Source organism: Rhincodon typus, chromosome 2 (genome assembly GCF_021869965.1).
Source record: "Rhincodon typus isolate 14 chromosome 2, sRhiTyp1.1, whole genome shotgun sequence".
NCBI lineage: Eukaryota > Metazoa > Chordata > Chondrichthyes > Orectolobiformes > Rhincodontidae > Rhincodon > Rhincodon typus.
Window position 1 is genome coordinate 130482164 of NC_063333.1, and position 17365 is coordinate 130499528.

The 17365-nt window shown below is 40.6% G+C and overlaps 1 protein-coding gene and 1 long non-coding RNA gene across 4 annotated transcripts in view; one reads left to right on the forward strand and one right to left on the reverse strand.

Moving 5' to 3' along the window:
- Positions 1-17365, forward strand: part of LOC109916988 (solute carrier family 12 member 7-like) — a 221865-nt gene that overhangs the window by 77695 nt on the left and 126805 nt on the right. The gene's annotated exons all lie outside the window — the stretch shown is intronic.
- Positions 1949-13913, reverse strand: LOC125485347. Its single transcript, XR_007264100.1, has 2 exons — positions 13860-13913; positions 1949-4143 (listed from the first exon to the last, which is right to left on the reverse strand). It is a non-coding gene; the product is annotated as an uncharacterized LOC125485347 (long non-coding RNA).

Below are 17365 nucleotides of genomic sequence, written 5' to 3' on the forward strand. Positions count from 1 at the left end.
ACGAATGCCTACAATATCAGCCTTGGAGTTTGATGCACCACGCTTGCCTCGGATCTGAGACGAGCAACTTGCTTCTTGCCTCCCGCAAAGCCTGTCCACAATCTACAAGATACAGACGAAGACAGTGATGGAATAATCTTCCATTTGTGCGAGATGAGTACAGCCCGATCAGCACTGCGAGCTCAGTGGCATCCAGGACAAAAAGCAGCCTGTTTGATTTAAGTCTGCTTTAAATGCTTTTTGTGTTTTGGGACTGGAGGTGATTACGGATGGGAAAAGGTTAAGGCCATGGTGGAATTTCAAAACCAGACTTTGAAATTTAAAGTCAAGACAACACTTGAGTGGGAATGGACATCAGTCAACGAGAACCTGATAGGGGAATGGGACATGACGCAAGTTAAGATAGGGGCGGCTGTGGTTTAGATGACGTCCAGTTTACAGAGGGGAAAACTTCCTTTTGAAAGTTCCTATTGAACTTACTTCCCCGTCAGTTCCACACAATCCAGTCTGGCACTGAAGTAGTGTCAGACATACCAGCTTCAGGTGAGACACTGACTAGTTGAAGGGCAGAGAAGTGTAGCATGTTAGGCCTCACCAGATCCGTAACCTTTTTGATCAGCGACTGCCTGTAGTCCCAGCAATGGCCACTGCTTGAACCTGGTGCTGCTGGCCCATCAGCATAACTGGCATTTCTGTGTAAGGTGAGGCTCGATCAGGTGGAAGTCTCAACCTTAGGTAAATAATACAGCTTCAAGCTAAAATGGTTGTGTAGCAGTTTTCTCTTTTAATTGGAGGGACTATCTTTTAAAGTCCAGCCCAAAACTGTTCCATTTGCCTTGCTTTTTCAAAAAAAGCTGACAGCTGAAATGTTTTTTAAATTATTTAACATGTTGATATGGAATGAAACCAAGTTCAGTGAGGTGCCTGCTTATTGTCAGCTAAGCCGCACTGAATACTGCAGTGCACTATATTATCAGCAATAACGCTTTAAATTACTGAAATGGACTGGAGTACTGAAGACATGACATGACTAAAAGTTTCCACATAGATAACTTTTCCATTTTGGTACAATTGGCATTTTATGATTCTGAGTGTAAATCTGTATTTCTCTGTCCACCATTTAGATTATTACTGTTACATGACCCCTCCCACAGCTCAAAACTGTAAGCACTGTGCTGTTTGTAATATAAAAGCACCTAGCAGTCATAAAATTGACTTTTGCAGCCTGAAACATCTCCAGGCACATCCAGAGGGTTATCAGACAATTTGTCAGAGCCATGTGACTTTGTAGTTCAAAGGACCAAACCACGATCTAAGGCACATATTAAGGAGCATCCTTTGGGAGGAAAGGGAGGCAGTGAGGTTTAGGAAGGGAATTCCAGAATTTGGAGCTTATACAGCTGAAAGCATGGCTCAGTGGTTGTGCAAATAATACCAGGAATTTACAAGGCAGATGAATTAGAGGAATGCAGAGAACTCAGATGGTTGTCAGGCTGATGGAAAAGAACATTCAAATTCAAACACTGGTTACTTTTTTCTATTGAAGCTGACCGAACTTATTTTGTTGTAGTTACTTCAGGCCTTTGACCATTTGCTACTGGTACAAAATTGTTGTGGTTTCATTCTGTTTCAGAACAACATATTTGAGCTGCAGAAGCTGAAATGATTGTGCTAGTCAGTTTAAAAAGTAATGGAACAATTTTATCTCAACTTGCATGTCTACTGGGAGATATTGGAAATGGATATTTTGAGATGCAGTGTGACCCTGCTTTATCTGGAGATCACTCTTGACGTTGGCCTTCACTGTACCTTGTATATCAGTTTGAGTTCTGTTACAAGGATGGTTACATGTAGTGCAGAGCATTGTGTGTTCAAGGGATTTGAGCACAATACTACGCTGTGTATTCCAGCCTAGATTAACGGTGCTTCATGGCCAGGTTTGAAGTTGTTCAGATGAAATCCTTTTGTGCCCTTCATGATGGTTGTGAAAGATCCCATCGCCTGTTTTTTTTTTTTGAAAAACAGGGCAATTTTTCTGGAATTCTGGCCAAGATTTTGTCCCTGTGCTAACGCTTTTTGATTTAGTGTTGTAACGTGATATTTTGTTTTGTCACTTTTTTTTCCTTTTGTGTTCTTTGAGTCCAAATTGACAGCTGTAAATATTTATTTTCATTCTGCAACACTTGATTTTTGAGGCCACCTGGTGACGGTGGGTAAAGACGTATGAGGTAAAATCTGTTTGTTCCGCTCGGGAAACAGATTCTGTGCCCCAGAAACTTGCAGAATGGTTTTTTGCAGAGGAAGCATCCGGTTTTACAGTTGGCTGCTTAATGGGGAGTCCCACAGGGTCGGTATTGCCATAAGTCATCGGCTTGACTGTGGGAGGGATGATGTTTAATAATTCAGGGAATGGTTGTCACAGTGAGTAAATGGAATTTTTTTTTAGCAGACAAGGTAGGAAGGAAAAACATATCAGCATGGGTGACCACTTTACAGTATCTCACCAAATCAAAAATGCAAATAAAAGCACTTTCTAGTACAACTGAATTAACAAACACGGAAGTTATGCTAAATCTATATATAACAATTGTGGACTAACCACAGTTCATGAAACTCTACACTGGAAAACAGAACCATGTGTAACCTGTGGATTCCAGGGTCAATTTTAAATCCATAGTGATTTTCTTGACCATCTGCTATGACTGTACTAATCCACACTCCAGAAGGTAGGAAGAGCTGAGAAGCTGTAGTGGTCCACTGTTGTTTGTCATTTCTATAATGATTTAGATGTGAATAAAGGGAGGTATGGTTGGTAAGTTTGCAGAAGACACCAAAATAGGTGCTGTAGTGCACAGTGAGGAAGGTTATTGCCTGGGACAACGGGACCTTGCTCTTTGAATAGTGCCTTGTGTTCCTCGGGTCTCTGTTAATTTCCTTGATTGAAGGACATTGTCTTCCATGTCCTTGAATGACCGCTCTGACAGTACTACATTAAGTCTTAGATGCTGTCTTCAGATTTCTGGAGTAAGTTGAAAGACATACTGTTTTCTGGTCACACTGCAAAATATAACCTTTGCATCCCACTGAAGACGTTAAACATAACATGGACAAGATCTTTTTCAAGTAACGAGATACCTTTCGTCAATAGAGTCAGAGAATTGCCTGTTATAAAACAAGGAAAACCAAGACTATTACTCAAGACACATTTTACAATATTTGATGAGCCTATCGGTGTTCTGCAGCATTATTAAGTGGAGTGAAAACTTTTTTTTTTGTTGTCCAATGATGCAGAATGATGGTGAGCAGATTTGTGCTTTCGATTCTGCACAATGTTTCTCTTTTTGGCTCTGTAAGAAAGAAAGCATTGGAGAGAAGGTCATGTGAACTTGGGAGTTGTAAAAATGGAAATGCAAGTTTATCTCATGTTTTTTGTACAGTTTGTGACAGCTACCCGCTGCTGATAAAACAGTCAACCCTGTCCCAATGTCTTGGAACAGAAGGGAAGACAGTCCAAATGAATGGACCACCTGGCTGAAAGGTCTTAAAAAAACGCACATAGTTTTTGTTTTGGTAGTATTTCGAAGTCCGTTTAAGGCAACAGTTGAGTGTAGAGTTTTGTAATTTGGGTGATCAGAGCTGAAATATTTCTATACCAGTGAACAGCCACAGTTAGTTCTAGTTTAAGAGGAGGAGAATATTTGTAGACCCAACATTTAACTCCTGTATCAGTGACTGAAAATGGGTGGAGTGGAATGAGTGATTGGTGCATTTTGTTTCTCTCAAGGATGAGAGGGTTTGCAGCTGGACTTGCCAACTCTTTATTGACACATCCCTGTAGGTTACCATGTAACCATGTGCCTAGACTTTGTATTTCCCCTGACACATCTGTCGTCACTGGCCACTGCTTCCCAGGTGGTTTGGAAAATGAATGAAACTCTTTTCTTCCCCATTCCAAAGCCTCTTGACTGTTTGTTTGTTTGTTTATTTTGCATTCTGGCAAAAATAAAGACTGAGCGTTCGTAAAACCAAAATAAAACACTTGCATTTCCCTTTGTGGTTTTTCTGTTGAGTTGTTTGCAGTCGTATTCTTGAGGTTAACCTTTAATGCCTGGAGATGCCAAGGGATCCTGGCTGTGGTCAGACCTGAATGAAGGCGAGAGTATGTCTTAGTCTTATGTAATAGTAGAAATTAGACTATTTAAACAACCAGACTAAAAATGGCCCCATTCTCTCAACCAGTTTCTTGCTGTAGCTTTTTGACAGGAACTACAGTCAGCAGAACTGAATCTGCCTGACACTTGGTATTTTTTTTAAAATGCCTGTTGGTTCAGGAATTTGACAAACAAGAAATTACAGCACCCAAATGTATACTATGCCTGTCAAGTGCATGTGGATAGAAAGATCTTACTTGGGTGAGAAAGGAAAGAATTCCTTAGCATAATTGCACCCTCTAGTACTTTACACAGTGTTTCTACTGTCAGGCATTAGGATAAAATCATAAGATGTAGGAGCAATGGCCTAGTGGTATTGTCGCTGGACTGTTAATCCAGAGACCTAGATGATGTTCTGGGGACTCGGATTCGAATCTCGCCACGACAGATGGTGGAATTTGAATTCAGTCAATATCTGGAATTAAGAATCTAATGGTGACTGTGAATCCATTGTCAATTGTCAGGAAAAACCCACCTGGTTCACTAATCCCCTTTAGGGAAGGAAACTGCCAATCTTACCTGGTCTGGCCTACATGTGACTCCAGACCCACAGCAATGTGGTTGACTCTGAACTGCCCTCTGGGCAATTAGGGATGGGCAATAAATGCTGCCTCACCAGCAATGCCCTCATCCCCTGAATGAATAAAGGAAAAAAAAAGGAGCAGAAGTATGCTATTCAGCTCAAGTCTACTGTACCATTCAATAAGATCATGACTGTTCCGATTTATCCTCATCTCCACTTTTCTGCCTTTTCCCTGTAACCCTTAATTTCCTTACAGATTTTAAAAAGGTCTATCTCAGCCTTGAATATACTCAATGACTCAGCCTTTATAGCTGTTTGTGGGTAAAGGATTCCACAGATTAACTGACTGCCCTATGAGCAGAAATTTCTCCTCATCTGTCTTAAATATGTGACCCCTTATTCTGAGATTATACCCTCCGGTTCCGTAGAATCCTTGCAGTGTGGAAACAAACTATTCGACCCAACGAGTCCACACCAACTCTCTGGAGAGCATCCCACCCAGACCCATCCCACTACCCTATCCCTGTAACCCTGCAATTCCCATGGCTAACGCACCTAACCTACACATCCCTGAACACTATGGGTAATTTAGCCAATCCATCTAACTAGCACATCTTTGGACTGTGAGAGGAAACCAGAGACCCATGCAGACAACGTGCAAACTCTACACAGACAGTCGTCTGAGGGTGGAATCAACCCCAGGTCCCTGGTGCTGTGAAGCAGCAGTGCTAACCACTGAGCCACTGTGCCGCCCTAGACTGGTTCTAGATTGTCCCACAAGGGGAAACAACCTCTCTGCTTCTAACTTTGTCAAATCCCCCAAGAATCTTGCGGATTTTGAATAAATCAGTCCGCATTCTTCTAAATTCTAATGAGTGCAGGCCAAACCTACTCAACTTGTCCTCAAGACATTTCCCCCCACCCCCCATAGTGAATATCAGATAAATGATTCTTCTTTGGACTGCCAACAATGCCAGTATATCCTCCCTTGGATAAGGGGACCAGAAATGTTGGCAGTATTCCAGCTGTGGTCTGACTCTACCTTGTATATTTTCAGCAAGACCTCCCTGTTTTTATCCTCTATTCCCTTTGAAATAAAGGCCAATGTTCCGTTTTCCTTTCCTGTTACCCACTGAACTTGGATGCTGGTTTTTGTGATTGTTGGATGAAGACACTAGACTTCGCTTTTTGCAGTCTTTCACCCAAATAAACGATATTCACTCCTCTATTGTTTCTGCCAAAGTGCGTGACCTCACATTAGATTCCATTGGCCAAGTTTTTTTTGCTCATTCACTTGACCTGTCTATATCCCTCTTCAAATTGTCATTCTCTATTTTTATTTCATCTGGAAACTTGGCAAGAGCATATTGGCTTTCCTCATCCCAAGCCATTAATGTTTGTTGTAAATAGTTGTAGCCCCAGCACTGATCCCTCTTGTACTCCACTAGTAACTGGTTGCCTTCTTGAAAATGACCCCTACCCTCGCCCCTGTCCAACTGTGTCTGTCTTCATGGAGCTAGCTGATCCTCTATCCATGCACATACCACCCACAACACTATGGACGATCATCTTCAGTAGCCTATCGTGTGGTATTTTCTGAAAATCCAAATATTATGACCACTGTATTTCCCTCCATCTATTTTGCTTGTCACCTCTTCAAAGAATTCTGGTAAACTTGTCAGGTGCAATTTCCCCTTCATGAAATTGTGCTGACTGTACTTAATTATATTGTCTTTAAGTGAAATGAAGAAATGTGATATTTCAAACAAACAATCAGATCTGTTTTATTTTGGCATATGGGTAAAACAGGCAATCATTTCCTGAGCCCAGTTGCTGTATTTCTTGCTTCTGCTCCTGTGTGGGAGTTGGCTGTGATCTGTACCTTAGTGGCCGATTTGTTTAGTGAGAATTGGCTTTCTGGGCCACTTGAGGGTCTTTTAATACCATTCACTATTCACTTCTTTCTTTGTATTGAACTTTTTTTTTTTTAAACATAGGTCTTATTAAAAAAAAGAGTCAATCTTTCCTCTCCAGCGTTACTACCCTGTATCCACAATTTTAATATATTTAAAGATACTTCAGATGTCACACTACAAATACCAAAATGTTGGACTGTTGGCCATAGCAAGAGGTGATATTTGACCTCTGAATTCAACCCAATATGTACTTCAAGTTTTCCATTGCCAAACTATTCAATAATTGACTAATTGAAAGAAGGGCATTCAAACAATTTGCAAAGTGCCCTACCCTCCTTATTGCGTGGTGAAGGTGGGAAATGTGCATTTATGTTGAGGTATTAATCGCCACATTTCCGCTGTTTGAGACAAAGACTTGGACTTGAAACCAGGCAACACTGTTCTCGAAGACTTTGGACCCTTTAAATTACGTACACGTACACAATGTGCAATCATTTATAGAACTGCTGTTTGTACATGATGCAACATTACTTCCAGGTAAGGGATTTGCCCTATTACTTCTATTCCACTAGTAGGGAATAAATCTTAACTGCACAAGGGCAACTGGGAGGCTGAAATAAATGCTAATCTGTTTACCTTTTGAAACAAAAATCACTGAGGACTAAAATGCTTGATTCTGTGCAACAACTTTGTAATAAAAAGGACAAATGTTCACATTAAAAGGAGCTGTCAAGTTCTAAGTAACATTTTTTTGCCTGTTTAAATGGAAATTTAGATTACAAAACTGAAAAACCGTGAGACTGACGGATATATGGCCACATTCTTTGTTTGAGAGCTCAGCATTATTGCGGTCAGTAGTTTTTTTGGTGTCAGTGGAAATTGTGCTGGTAACCTAACGACAGACTTTTGGTTAGGCATCTTTTTATTATGTATTAGGTGCACTGCAGTAGCCAGGATTAGTTTTAGGATGGCAACCTGTAACTAGGAGTACAGAGGGGGTAGATGCTAGGGCTACAATTTATGACCATATAAATTAATGACCTATTTTGTGTCAGAAGGCCAGGCCTTAAGTCCTACCTGGTCTGAAGATGTCATAACATGTTTAAACAGGTTGATTTTTAAAAAATATATTAATGACCTGGATGATGGAAATGAATATTTTCAGGTTTTTGGATGACGCAAAAGTAGAGGGGGAAACAAGTGGTGAGGATGACACAATGAATCTGTTGAGGGTACAGACCAGTTAGGCGAGTGGGCAAAAATTTGATAGATGGGATATGATCTGTGAATATGTAAGATTATGCACGTCAGAAGGAAGAATAGAGAATCCGATTTATTATTGAAATGGAGAAGACTGCAGCATAGGGGGATTTGGGGGTCATCAGGCATAAATCGCAAACTAGCATTCAAATTCAGTAGGTACTAAGTAAGGCAAATGGAATATTCATCTTTATTTCAAAGGGAATGGAGTCTAAAAATAGTGATGTATTATTAAACTGCACAAGGCATTAATCTGACCACACCCAGAATACTGAGATGTGTTTCTGTCCCCTTTTTAATTAAGGAAATCTATACTGATACAGGAGGCAGACCAGAGAAGGTTCACTAGACTAAATGTGGGTTAGGATTTTACGAGGAGAGGTTGAGCCTGTACTTGGAGGTTAGAAGAATGAGTGGCAACTATGTTTAAATGAACAAAATTCATGGGGAACTTTCAAGGTAGATGCAAAGAGATACTTTCCCACAAGGGGAAACTATAGGATCATAGAGAGTAATCTCAGATTAAGGGGTTGGCCATTTAAGACATAAGGAATTTCTGTGGATAGTGAATCCGTGGAATTCTTTCTTGTAGAGGGCCGTTGAATCTGCATCAAAGTATATTCAAGGCAGTGATAGAAACTGTTAATTGGGAAGGGAATCAAGGGTTACAGGGAAAAGGTAGAGATGTGGAGTTGAGGATTAGCAAATCAATCATGATCCCATTTGAATGGCGGAGTAGACTTGATAGGCTAAGTGGCCTGCTTGTGCACCTATGTCCAGTGGAACATTGTCACTGTTTCTCTTACATGCTCCAGAGTCTAGCTCATAGCATGAGCCAGTATGATTTATTCAGCAGCTTTCACAATTCCTGTTCCTTTGCAGCCCAAAGCTAAGCCCCACCCTGTGTCTCAGTGGGAAAGAGATGAGTGCAATTTCACCAATTATTTACCTTGTTTCTTTCATTCGGGTAGAAAGTACTACCTTCAATATATAGATGGAGTACCCCTAAATTTAGACCTTGTGGAAACCTTGTTGTTTAGCAGAAGTTCAATGCTTAACTCAAACTTTTTATGGTAGATATTATTCATAACTTGGTGCATCATGTGTTGCACAAAATATGGGACTGTGCTCAGAAATACACTTTATTCTAATTTGGGATGTCCTTTTGTTCTTTGGAGATAGTGAATGACTGTTGGTTTTGGGAAGTGGATTGTTTTTGTTGTATATTTGCATCATATTGGGATCTAGAGAAAACCAGAAATAGCACGTGCTCAAATAAACTAGCACTGATACTGGATTTTTTTTAAAGGAAACTTCTACTCTCAGCGTTACTAATGTATTAGTGAAGCTGAACATGTGGAATAGCTGCAGACGATCCTAAGAAATGTCTCCTGTTCAGTTTGAAATGTTGGTGAAAAATTTATGTCTATTAGTCAAACTGTCACAACAGCAGAAGTATCTCAGCAGAGAGGTCTGTAAACTACAAATTTACACAGCTCATTTGGTTTATAGAGTGCTCCAATTTTAAAAACAGCCAGCAGCAAAGCTTTGGTCTTAAACACAATAAAGGTTAGTTTATTGCAGAATTATTCCTCAGAGTTATAGAGTTTGAAAAGTGATAGTTATTTAACTAAAGTAAGAATAAGGACCCTGTAATGACTCCTCAGAGACTGTTATCCTGTCACCAATTCGCCCTTTATTTACACATAAACAGTCCTTGGCTATAGTACTGTCTCCTACAGAGTCAGGCTGTGTGTCTGACACTCATCTTTTTTGGATCAGCCAGGGCTCCCTGATTGGGGCTGTTTATCTGGCCCAATTAGGGAACTCATTTGGAGGGCCAGCTAGTTGACCTTGTTACAATCACTACAGGTCAAAAATCAGTAAGGACAAACTATACTATAAAGACTAAAGTCAAACCAATTTGCATTTCTATTAATGGCTTGTAGCTTTTCTTCTTGAGGTGAAGGGGCTGATAACTTGAACTCAGAATTTCACAGCTACCATGGCTTCTGTAGTTGAACAGTTGACATTTCCTGCAGGTGGATTGAGTAGAACAGATTCTGGGAGGACTGTTTTTTTTTAAAGTTTGTTTTTCAAAAATAAAATTAGGGACTGAAATAAGAGCTATTTTTCTGAAACCAGTGTTTGAAAGAATGGTGGCAAGTAAGTAGTAATCTGATGCTTCTGTTGACATCTTGTAAACAACTATTTGAACAAGCAGTAATTGGACTTTGAGTTACAGACAGTTTGGAGCCCAAGGGTGGGTGTGGGTGGGGGTGATGGTTTACAGATGTAGCTTTTGTTGGCATCAAGAAGTTGGTTTATGGACTGGTGACCAATTATTGATTATAGACTTTTTTTGCCTGCAAACAATTGAGTGATTGGTTTTTGAATAACTGAACAGCCTGGAGCTGAAAATAGGTTAAAGAAATGTTCAGTTCCTCTTCAGTTCAGGAGTGGTCTACCTGTTCTCTGTAGTCAAAACTCACTGTGAAATGGAAGAAAACCAATTTCTTTCCTGCAACAGTTGTTGTAAGGCTGTGACTTAACCTGATGAATGAGACACCTTTCTGAGTGACTGGCCACCATGTCTCTTCCCAGCCAGCAGAAACATCCCAACAAATGACTGAAACAATCTGCTGGCCAGCCAAAGAGTCATTCGTAGTCATAGAGTCATATAGCACGTAAACGGATCCTTTGGTCTAACCAGTCCATGTCAACCATAATCCCAAACTAAACTAGTCCCACCTGTCTGTGTTTGGCCCATATTCCTCCCAAATATTTCTTCTTCATGTACTTATCTAAATGTATTTTAGATGTTGTAACTGTACCAGTATCTACCACTTCCTCTGGACGTTCATTCCACACACACCACACTCTGTAAAAAGAAACAAGTTGCCCCTCTACTTTTTTTTAAAAAAAAATTCTCTCTCCTCTCACTTTAAAAAATGTTCCCTAGTCTTAAAATCCCCCACCCTAGGGAAAAGACACTTGCCATTGACCTTATCTATAGACCTCATGACTTTATGAACTTCTATAAAGTCACCCCTCAACCTCCTACACTCTGGTGAAGAAAGTCCCAGCCTATCCAGCCTCTCTGTACAACTCAAACCTTGCATTCTGGGCAATATCCTGGTAAATCTTTTCTGAACCCTATCCAGCTTAATAATATCCTTCCTATAACAGGTCAACCAGAACCGCGCACAATACACCAGAAAAGGCCTCATCAACATGTTGTACAAGCTCAACATGACATCCCAACTCCCATTATCAAAGGTTTGAACAATGAAGGCAAGCATGCTAAATGCCTTCTTAACCACCCTGTCTACCCGTGACACAAATTTCAAAGAATTATACACCTGAAACCCTAGGTCTTTTTTCTACATTACTCGTAGCTCTACTTTTAATTGTAGAAGTCTTGCCCTTGTTTTTTTTTTAGTAAAATGTAATATCTCGCACTTACCCAATTAAACTCCATCTGCCACTCCTCAGGCCATTGACCCAATCGACCAAGATCTCTTTGTAATCTTAGATAACCTTCTTCACTGTCCACTGTACCACTAATTTTGGTGTCATACACAAACTTACGAACCATGCCTTCTATGTTCTTATCTAAATTATTTATATAAATGACAGACAAAAGTGGACCCAGTACTGATCCCTGCGGAACACTGCTAGTAACAGGCCTCCAGTCTGAAAAGCAACCCTCCACAACCCACTCTGTCTCCTACTGTTAAGCCAGTTTTTAATTTTTGTATCCAATTGGCACGCTCAAGTTAGTCTAACATGGGAACCTTGTCAAAGGCTTTACTAAAGTCCAAGTAAACAACATCTACAGCTCTCAAATCATCTCCACAACAGAATCTGGGAACAAAGACTATTGAACTGTCTTTCCACTCTGTCGGTAAACAGACGAGGTCAAATTAGTGTCTCTGTGTGTAAGAGGGTGTTTATAAAGGGGATTAGCTGTTTAATTAGTATTATATGCTGATGGTTTGTTTATGAACCATTTTCCTGTAGCTGGTGTCCAATTACTCGTAATAAATGGTTCTTGTGCAGTATAGAAACCTGTTCCATGCTTTCTATCAACCTGGGTCTGAAAGTCAGGGATATTTGGGAACTTTGCATACTTTCTTAAATCTTTAAGTGTGGTGATGGCTCTGGGAATAATAGGCATTTATTTCCCAAGCATTGCCCTATTGAGTCACAACATAAGCTCTTTTTGGTAATAAGGTGCTGCAAGTTGTGGTTCTAGGTAGCCCAGCCTAGCTCAGCACTGTAGACCTTTTATAGCTGGATCCTCCTCTACAAAACCCCTCATTTTAATGTCACTCTTGCAGTTCTTCTTAGATTTCTCCAGTAAGATGTTTAGTTTTTGGACATTTACTGAGAAAAATTTGAAGTGAACTGTGATAAATCCTCACTGAAATCAACAAATGCTGGAGATCGGAGCAGGTCAGGCAGCATTCATGGAGAGAGAGCAAGCTAATGTTTTGAGAGCTCTGACGAAGGCTCATCTAGACCCAACATTAGCTTGCTCTCTCTCCATGAATGTTTTTTTGAATTGAATTGAACTGAATCATTTATTTCATGTGTATTCAATACAAAAATACAGTGAAGTGTGTACCTTCACTGTACATGCTTGGTGCCGTTCACATTAACTTCGAATAAGATTTAAAACAAAATAACTTGAGTCCAATTTTCCTTTCCACTGCTGCAGTCCCACTTGGCTTTCCAGCCCACACCATGCCTTCGCCAGAGTCTCAGTCTGGACTCTCCAGCCCGTGGTGGGGTGGGGAGTTGGGAGGCAGTGGTGGATATGGAATTACTATAGCGGGAGAGAGAAAAGAAAAGGAAGGACTAGCAGAGTGAAGTGACTTACCCTGCCGCCATTTTGCAAGAAGTCTTTGCTGCTGTGATCTCCAACATTTGTTGTTTTCAGTGCAGATTCCAGCACCTGCAGTAATTTGCTCCTACATTATGATAAATCCTTCTTTCATAAAGCAAAGTAACTTCTTTTAATGCTGGAATTTCCTGTGGTGTCTTTTCAGTCTCCTTCCTTTCTCCTCCTGCAAAACTTTGAATTCTCACTGAGTTGAAAGGGTCCATTGGTCTTTTCCAAGGATTAATTGAATTCTTAATGTCTCCTTTTGTCATTGATGTTGAGCACATCAATCAGCATATTTTTGCTGCAGCAGTGACTTTCGAAGGACAGTTGTCTGACTTCCAGGATGCTATTTGTAGAATTTTACACCCATTTTTACGTGAACTTTTAGAAAATATGTATTATTACCCAGTTGTGAAATAAGAAATCAGGACAATATGTGACCTGGAGGGGAACTTGCTCATGGTGGTATTCTCACACATCTGCTTCCCTTGCCCTTCAAGACGGTAGAGTTTGTAAATGCTATTAAATGAGTCTTGGTAAATTACTGCAGGATATGTGCACCATACCCATACCATTGAGTGCTCGTGGGGGAAGGAATAAACATTTGAGATAGGTGGGTGGGATGCTGATCAAAGGAGGCATTTTGTTATGAACTGATCAGCTGCTTGACTGGAGCTGCATTTATCCAGGTAAGTGGAGGATGTTCCTTTGCACCCCGACCTGTTTTGCAGATGGTAGATGAATTTTAGGAATTCAGGAATTATATTAATCGTCATAGAATTCCCAGCTTGTGATCTGCTTTTGTACTGTAATATTTATATGGTTCAGTTGGAAGGGGGAGGTGATGGCCGAGTGGTATTATCGCTGGACTGTTAATCCAGAGACCCAGATAATGTTCTGGGGACCCTCGTTCGAATCCCCCCTATGGCAGATGTTGGAATTTGAACCCATTCTCTGGAATTAAAGAGTCCAATGATGACTGTGAATTCATTATCGATTGTTGGAAAAACCCATCTGGTTGACTAATGTCCTTTAGGGAAGGAAACCGCCATCCTTACCTGGTCTGACCTATATGAGACTCCAGGCCCACAGCAATGTGGTTGACTCTGAACTGCCCTCTGGGCACTAAGGGATGAGCAATAAATGCTGCCTCGTTAGCGACGCCCTCATCCTGTGAATGAATGAAGAAAGAAAAGTTACTGACTGGTGGTAACGTTCAAGTATTTTCAGCAATCTTAATGCTTTTGAATGTGAAGGTTAGATACTGCTTGGTGTGTGTGCTGTCACCGTTACTTGCTATGTTCAGGCAAAGTCTAAACACTGTCTATGTCCTGCTGCATATGGATACAGAATGTTTCAGTATCCGAAGCATCAAACATTGTGCAATTATTATTTTGATGTCCAATTCTGCTCTTTTGCTGGAAGGTCTGTCATTTGATGCGTAAGAAAATGATTGGGCAGAGGACACTACCCTGAGAAATTCCTGCAGTGATATCTGGGAGTGGGGTGATTTGACCTTCAACAACAACCATCTTACTTGAAAAATGAGCTGGTTGCAGCCAATCCAGAGGAGTTGAACAGATTGGGAAGAAGTGAGGAGTACCTATTGACTAGTTTGGCAGGAGATCTCAAGCCACTTAAAGCCATACAGCATGGAAACAGATCCTTCAATCCAACAAGTCCACACTGACCATAATTCCAGACTAAACTAATCCCACGTGCCTGCACTTGACCAATATCCCTGCAAACATTTCTTATTTGTGTACTTATCCAAATGCCTTTTAAACATCGTAACTGCACCCACTTCTTTAAACAGACTTCATTTGTGATGCCTTGGTCATTATTTATTCTGCAATCAACCTCAGCTAGGACATTTTAAACTGGTTACTTGTTGCTGTTTGTGGTTCCACAATCTATGATCAGCTGACATGGTTGCCTAAATAATTTTAACTGCACTTTAAAATGAGGCAGTTCATTGGCTCTAAAGCCCTTTTGGAATGCGACATGTTTTATAAATGTAGGTTTTATATCTGTAGATCAATGGCTGAATACAGATCACAGCTTTTGTTTTATTTGTATATTGGTTCCTTACTCCCCACAAACTTTGGTTAGATGTTACATCTTTCAGACACTTTGCAAATAATGCATTAGTTCTGAAGCACAGTCTATTACATAAGCAAATGCAGCAACTAATTTACTCCCAGCAAGATTTTGCAAAGTGTTATGAAATAATCTCACGTAAAAGAAGGCACAGCAACACCTCTTCTTCTTCAGGTGGCTCAGGAAATGTGGCACGACCATTAGGTCCCTCAACAACTCTACAGATGCACCATTGAAAGCATACTGTCCGGGTGCATAACGGCCTGGTACGGCAACTGCTCTGTCCGGGACCATAAGAAACTACAGAAGGTGGTGTGCACAGCTCAGACCATCACAGAAGCCAACCTTCCATCCATGGACTGTACTTACACGGCTCACTGCCACAGAAAGGCAGCCAACATCAAAGACCCATCGAACCCTGGTAATAATCTCCTACAACCTCTTCCGTCAGGCAGAAGACACAGAAGCCTGAACACATGTATGAGCAGGTTCAGGAACCGCTTCTTTCCGGCCATTATCAGACTGCTGAATGGACTGTAGCCTCAAATAATATAACCTGTATGCCTCTAAGTCTTCTTGATCTGTACATGCTTTGCTTGCTGTGATCTGCCTGTACCGCTCGTAAACAAAGCTTTTCACTATATTTCAGTACATGTGACAATAAAAATCAAAATCAAAAATCAAAATGATGGGCTGGCAGTTATTTATGGCATTAAACAAACAAAATTCCACCTGTTAGACAATGCTTCCATATCATGACCTAATTTGGAGAATGAAAGGGTTTGGTCAATTATCATTTTTGATTGTCCTACAGTCAGATATTTGTAGCTATTGAGCCATGACATGAACAATAAATTGGTTAAAACTGAAAGAACATTGAAGACATGTATTTAGAAAATGAAGCATTTTATAACAAATAAACGTCTCGATTTTGAAAATGAAGGTTGCAGCCAAAGTTTAATTTTGATGACAGCAAATACACCTTACTACAAGTGTCCGTTTGGTTTTGGGGAGAAACACTGGGGTATCAGAAAAATTTGGGGGTGGGGAGAAGTGTGGTAATATAAAATTGGAGCCAGGTTAACTGTTTGGTTGAAAAGAAATTGCTTTCTTCTTTGACCGGTGTGTGCAGGGAAGATGATTTAATTTTAATCTGAAGGTTTATTTAGGTCAGTTGGGAGCTGGTAACCATCTGTTGAACTGGAAATTAAAACATCAGACACCTGCCAGCTTAATGCTGTGCGCATTAAAGGATTGCTGCTTTGGTAGTAGCATGATCTAAGGAAATCTTCCAGGCATAAGACTGGAATTCACAAAATGTTCCACGATAGAGAGCAATGGAAACCAGATGACTGAGAATGTCCAGTTTTCTTTTCTCTCCCCACAATAAGCAATACCCACTGTGACAATGTTCTGAGGACTGACTGGAGAGTTGAGTCAGGTCTCATGGGAGATAGAGACTTTTAGGCTAAATCCTCCAAATAGTCTTTAGTAGCACAAGTATTCTTGCAAGTCAACTTGTTTGACCCAAAGGAGGCCATCCTCAACACACAACCACAAGCCCCTAAAGAACAAACACACCTTTAGAAGATATGAATGACAGCATAAACAATTTGAGGATCAGTGTTGGATCTAAAGATTTAATTTCACTGTACACCCCCAATGAGGTAACCTTGGTGGTAACCCAAAACTTTGAGGAAAACAGATACTTAGCTTCAGAAATTGGCAGTGAATTCTGAAATGCCTCTTGGCAGTACTTTTGTGTATTCACCGAGGAAGAGAATGCTGCTTTTGAGGGTTTTGCCACTCTCTGTGGCTTTAATGGAGGATTGCAAGAAACAACGCATTTCAGATCTGACTAGAGACACACTGCAACAGTGAACATCTGAAGTTCTGAGGCAGAGCTGCAGGCTGCATCATGATATCGTGTGTGCGCGCGCGCGCGTGTGTACGTGTTTTCCCAAGGCAGTTCAGCTGTTGAGTCAGACATCTGAGATTATACCACCGTGTTTTCAGTTTTGATTCACACGAATGTGAAACTTGAAGGATGCAGTATATCTGGCTGGAAAAAGTGAGAATTTGAAATCATTTACAGCTTAAGATTGGGTGCTGCTGCAATATAAAGCTTGGCTGGGAGAGCAACTCGCCTGATTCGGCAGAACCAGGGAAAGCATGCACTTGGTCTATTAAAGTAGATGTGCGCTGAGCAATTTAGACAAAAAGGTGCTGTACAGCAGTTTTGTTTGGGACATCCCAATCCATCCGCAAAATGCAGGGCATGCTCCATTATAGCTATGAATGATGAGAATCTGCCATTAAAATGGCAGAGAAAGTGAAAACCCTCCAGCCTAGCAGAAAAAGAAACATGGGAGAAATGGAATCACTGCAAAATTTAAAAAAAAAAGATAAAACATCTAATCACGTTTTTGGAAGCCACTGTCAGAGAAATAACATGGCCAGGAGG